Genomic DNA, 6,488 nt, shown 5'->3' with positions numbered 1-6,488 from the left:
AAGATGCACCGCTCAGGGAGATAACCATGGTTTGGGAGGCAGAGTGATTCAGCTCAGGATCTCACTGCTGCTTGTGGGCCATCCTCGTGGTCCAGGCACTGGAGAAAATCTCTGTGCAATGTAGTCAGTGTTGCCATGCTGGTGGAACTGGGGGGGTTGTTTTGGCATGAGGAGTCCTCCTCCATGCTTCACAATGCAGAAGAAGGTGAGGGTGACGCCTCGGGTCTGTCCTTCTCAATGTGTTCCCCTTGCAGCCCTGTTGTCCCTGTCTCCATCCCCGTGACACCCACCAGTGTCTGGACTGAGAAAAGGGGCAAGAAGGAAAACAAAACAGGGCTAAACAGAGGAAAAAGGGAACAGGAGGGACCAGCATGGTGGTTCAGGGTATGGAACAAGAGTGACACTAATTTGGAACAGGTCCAGAGCAGGGCCATGAAGATAACCCAAGGGCTGGAGCACCTCTCCTACAAAGACAGGCTGAGAGAGTCGGGGGGGGGTCAGCCTGGAGAAGGCTCTGGGGGGACCTTAGAGCCCCTTCCAGTCCCTCAGGGGGCTCCAGGAAAGCTGGGGAGGGACTCTGGATCAGGGAATGGAGCCACAGGACCAGGGGAAGAGATTTAAACTGAAAGAGGGGAGATGGAGATGAGATTTCATGAAGAAATATTTTCCTTGTGAGGGTGGTGAGAGCCTGGCCCAGGTTGCCCAGAGAAGCTGTGGCTGCCCCATCCCTGGAGGGGTTCAAGGGCAGGTTGGAGGGGGCTTGGAGCAACCTGGTGTGGTGGGAGGTGTCCCTGCCCAGGGCAGGGAGGGGGGCACTGGGTGGTCTTTAACGTCCCTTCCAACCCAAACCATTCTGTGATTCTATGATCATGGATGTCATTTCAGCACTTGGGTCATCATTTTGGTGGCACACACAGAGATGACGTAGGTGTGGCACCAGTACCATATATCCATAGTGCAGGTACAACCCATTGCTCTGATATACCACCCTTGTGCAGCACAATGACCCCAGAGCTCCTCTGCTGCTTTATGAGCATGGGATGCTGACCTGATCGCTGGGTTGTTTATTGCATATCCCAGTTGGGAAACAAAGAGGGAGGGAGGAAAAATGATAAGGGTCCCTGCAGCAAAGCTTGGTGGTTATGGCAGGACAATGGGAAATCCTCTGGCCTGCAGGCACCCCACTTGGAGCCACCAGATGGGCTGCAGAGCCAAAAATCCCATGGCCCAGGAGATCAGAGTTCTCCAGCTGGGTGAGAAGTGGCTGTTACTCTCTCAAAGGGGAATGTGTGGGAAAGAAAAAGCAGCAGCTTCAGGGCAGTTGCTGCTGTGAAGTGGTTCCAGTTGGCACACTCAGAAACCCCATCATGGGCCTGAAGAAACTGAACCTTCATGAGGGTGGTGAGTCCCAGGTAAAACTTGAAAATCCGTGGTTTGCTGCTTGCTCTTGCTCTGAGCCTTAGTCTTACTGGTAAGATTCAGCTATAGTTTGGAGTCAGAAGCTGTCAGTCTGCTCTGTTCTCCACTAAGGAGACTCAAGGAAAGATCAAACCTTGCAGGATCCTCTAAGAAAGAACTATTGATTCCCAGGATCCTCTGGATCTACTGGGCTCTAGAAACCCCAGTGTCCCAAATACTGCACAGAAGTGTAGCAACCTGCCCTGGTAAAGCTCTGCCAAGTCAGACAAAGTAGATACATGGGACAGAGGTGAAATGTCTTTGCAGCACCACACAACAAGAGGCAGCCCTGCACCATGGTCTCCCAAACCCCAGGTCCTTGGGGTCCGCTTGTGTGCAGAGAAGTCACAGCCTAATGTTGGTGGAAAACCATGTAGCTTTTCCCCCACCTACTCCTCTTCTGAATCTGCTGGGAGAAATAAATAAAGACTATCAGCTTCCTGAGTCACATCTGTCTCTCAATTTTGAATTTCTATTCAGCTCAGCTTGGTGTTGCATTAATACAGCACTTCTTTACAGCATAACCCTACACCCTAAATGCAAGGGTGCTAGGCCAGGCTCTGCCCTGGACAAGGATCACCCGTCTGGCAGGGCAGGGCAGGCACATGGTCCGGCTGCTCACAAGCCACATCAAGGACTTGCACTGACAAAATGAAATGCCGGCAGTGATTTTCAAAACAAATTTGTTGGATGATACCTTCGAGTTTGTAAAACTCGCCTGAAGATGTGACAGCTCAAACTCCACATCTACTCTGCTGCCCGACAGCTTGTGTATGATGATTATTACTTATTTCAGGTTTATCTAAGTACTTAGATCTCAGGAAGAATTTTTTCCCTCTGAGGGTGGTGAGAGCCTGGCCCAGGTTGCCCCGAGAAGCTGTGGCTGCCCCATCCCTGGAGGGGTTCAAGGGCAGGTTGGAGGGGGCTTGGAGCAACCTGGTCTGGTGGGAGGTGTCCCTGCCCAGGGCAGGGGGTGGCACTGGATGATCTTTAAGGTCCCTTCCCACCCAAACCATTCTGCAGTTTTATGATTCTATAGACCAAATATTTTCCTGTCTCCAAACCCAAACCATTCTGTGATTTTGTGATTCTATAGACCAAATATTTTGCTGTCTCTGTTCACAAAGAGTTTTTGTGTCCCTGTATTTAAGGTATTTCACTTATAGTGTCTCGGCAGCCCTCACAATGTCTGATCAGGAGGCAAGAGAGAAGGTTTGTGGTATTTCTTGTGTGTGCTGACCACAGAGATGCTCCTCAATCCCACAGTCAAGGAGAGGAGGTTCAAAGAAGTTATTGGGGAAAGCAGTGATTCTAGGAAGCTGGAAGCAACCCAAAACCTCAACACCTCATCAACCTGCAGGAGCAAAGAGCCTCCATAAGCTCAGCATCCCTGTGAGCTCAGCCCCTGCCACCCTGCCCTCACTATGGGGAGGACAGAGTGGTCCCTGTCACTGCATTGTCACTGTCACACACTGGGTTGCAGTTCACTGCGTCCCCGAACTTCATCCTCCAGAATTTCTTGGGGCAGGGTAGTGGGAAAACCAGACGGGAACACCGTGAGATAAGGACAGAAAACTGTTCCCAGTGCTGCTGGTGGGTGTTTATAGACACTGTAAGTTTTCCCTTAAAAATTAAGCATTTAAGCCTTTCTCAACACAAAGAGCAGAAATAGCTTTAACTGAAGACAAGCAGGAGGAAATAAAAAAATAAACTAGTGTTAGGATGGCCCTAATCCTTTTCTGGAGGGAACTGTACACCACCTCTCCCCCTGAGGATACGGAACGGGACGTGAAAAGCGAAAAGGTCCATTTTCAGGCCGGTGAGCTACTTTCCCAGGCTGCAGAACATGCTTTCCCAGAGGTTTAACCCTGTGCATTCCTGTCTTTTTTCTCTTTAACTCATCTAAAAATCCCTTGGTGAACTTGTAGGTTCATCAGAGTTATTACAATCCATAACAAGAAAAAACTTATTTTATAAGGCCAAGACATAATATTTACTGACCCCTCAAAACAAATAGCTGACACCATGCAAAAGGCCTAGAAAAATGTTTGCAAGCATGGGCAGCTCCTGCCCCCTGTGATCCAGATTTCATGGGGGACACCTGTTTTCCTGTTCAGATGAGGATGTTGAGGAATCCATGGCAGTTTCTGAAATCCCAACAACTGCACTGGTGGCTACTGGTGTCACTCACCAGGTACTACATGGCTCTAAATGCACTGAGGTGCTCAAATGTGTAGGAATTTTAAATCTTTTTAGTAAGTAGACAAAAATGCCTAAGGGAGGGGAGGTAAAGGTCAGGGCATGATCCTGGAGCTAATCTCAGAGAGGCAGCTGTACCCGGGGCAGGCTGGGCACGGAGCAGCCGGCAGTGGAAACTCTGAGCCTACTGCCGGATTTATCCAGCAAGGAATTTGCTGCAGTTGGGGTAGGACTGTCCTGCCTTTTCTAACTGCACCATATACTAGTAGCTTTGATGCTAATCTTCCAGAAATACACAAAAAAAAACCAGCCAAGACAAGACATTGAGGAGTTTTCTGGTGCGGGTTTCTCTGTGATATCTGTTTTTCCAACCTGTTTGCTGGTCATGTTTGTCCCAAAGTGGGTCTGAATCTTCTGGCTGCAGTTTGAGCTCATCTCTGCTCTACACCATGGACTGTAGGTTGTTGCTCCCTCCCTCCCTCCCCCAGACACTTGATGGGACTGCAGGGTGTCCCACCTGCACTGGGGCATCAGCAGCTCCAGTCCCTACTCTCTCCTGTAGGTCCTGTTCTCTACGCTTCTGATTTTCTCTCCTTGTTCACAGCCTCTCTCTCTTTGATTTATTTTTCTCTAGAATCACGTTGTCACTTGTGTTCACCTTACAATCCCCAGCTTCCACTTTTCTGGGTTTTTGGGGTTTTGTGTTTTTTTTTTCCTTTTCCTCTGCATTTCCTGCCCAAACCATTCTTTTTATACCTGTTGGTGCAACCATAGATCTACAGCCCCTGGCACTTGTCCCTGCTGAATTGAGGTCCATTATTTCAGACCATTTCTCCAATTTGTTGAAATCATTTTGAATTCAAAGCTCGTCCTCCAATACGCTTGCAGTCTCTCCCAGCAGGTGCCATCCCCAGATTCAGGGAACAAACTCCTCTGTCAGGTCCATCCCGCCGACCTCTTCATGCAGATGTGGTCCATACTGTAATATAATCACACACGTGGAAAGGACCATGCCCTGAGCACAGTATGGCAGAGTTCCTCTTCCCAAGTTACAAGCAGACACCCAGACAAATAGCACAGAATAGTAAATCTTTCAGTGATCTCTGAAGTCCATTCTCTTTGAACATACCACTGGTACTTGCAGCTCATCATACATGTACATCTGTGGAAGCAGAGGGCTTTTTATTTGTAGGAATCCTTCACAAAACGCAAATACTTGCATAAAGATGCCAAAATATCACACCAAAAATGCCTATATAGCTAAATTTGGGATGCTGGCCAAAAATCAGGAATAGCATCGGTGATCTCAGCAAACCGGTTACACATCTTGCCTGACACACACCTTGTGAATAATCATGGAAAAATTTTGTGGGTGACAGAAGAACCAAGTAGTGTTTGCACTTGCCAAATAAACAAAGTGAAGAAAGTCACATAAACTGCTCTGTGTTTACAGGACGGAAACAGGAAAAAAGGGTTTTGGTTTTGTAATAAGCTGCACGTAGCAAATTATTTTTCTGACTAAAATTCATGGGAGTAAAAATGTGTGTGGAACAATGATGGTCTAGAAGAATGGCCAAGCCCTTCATTCAACCAAGCAGTTATTATAACTGCATTAAGGATCTTAGACAGGAAATATATGGTGATAGCCATATAACTCATCTGAAAATGTCAGTCCTTTTATTGCCTTTTAAAGTCACTTTTTGGTCCTCCATTAAGTTCCTATTGAAAAAAACTCTGCAAGCCCTTCTGTAGCATGCTGTTAGACTTTCCAAGACCCAGCCTAAATTTTCATTTGCCTGGATTCATCCCAAGAAGTTTTACCACTGCAAACCATCCAAAGTGATGTCCCCACTTCAAGGCAGTTACCATTTCTACCTGACAGACACCGTGTTGTCATTTAACTGACTAAAAAGGACTCAGTAAATCCTAAGAACATTTAGTCCTTTAAGCCTTTTTTTCAAAGCTGGTCTCAAAAAATTTGTTCCAATTTATCAGCATCACTTTGATAATGAAGTGTCTATAAACAGACACACAACCTTCTCTGTGACCGGTGTGATCTGTACAACAACACAAACGTTGCAGCTCAGAGCTCTGGCCCAAATGCTGAGATCATTTCTTGCCATTCAGACACTAATAAAATTTGTCCTGGTCAAAGGCTCAGTGCACCTACCCTCTTGGACTGACAGAGGTTCCAATATGCTTTCTATGCAGATAATGGTGGGATGCAAATAGTCTCATATGTGTCCACCTTCATTTGCTGGCCCCGGAGGTGAGTGTCCACTCCCTGACACATCTAGTGGGGACAGACTGTCCCCTGAATCTGGATTCAAACCCCGATGAGGCTCCTCTGGCTCTGTGGGTTGACACCTTAAGCCATATCTGTTTTACAACAGATGTCCTGACTCTGGAATGACACTGATATGGTTGCCATGACAGCTTATTCTCCATCCAAGGATGGCACATTGAACAGACCCTTTTGTTTTTCCCGTAGCAGCCTCTAAATCATAGAATTTCCTGGGTTGGAAGGGACCTTTTAGATCATCTAATCCAACCATCAACCTAACACGGACAAAAAAAATTACTAAACTGTATTTCTAAGCACTATGTCTCCCTCTCTGTCTTTTAAATACCACCAGGGACGGTGACCAAATCACAGTAGTGGACTGCACTGTGGGGTCCACCACTCCAACCTGTGTGCCCACCCAGGTCCCTAAATCTGATGGACATATCCTTTTTGAAGGACCGTGGCACAAGCGTTTAGGTGATGGGGCTGGTCAAAACCCCGACATCTACCCGTCGAAAGTCCCCCCTTTCCCACAAAGTGCTGTTGT

The sequence above is a fragment of the Calidris pugnax genome, unplaced genomic scaffold (genome assembly GCF_001431845.1).
Source record: "Calidris pugnax isolate Ruff unplaced genomic scaffold, ASM143184v1 scaffold174, whole genome shotgun sequence".
Lineage (NCBI taxonomy): Eukaryota > Metazoa > Chordata > Aves > Charadriiformes > Scolopacidae > Calidris > Calidris pugnax.
This window is presented reverse-complemented; position numbering follows the sequence as displayed.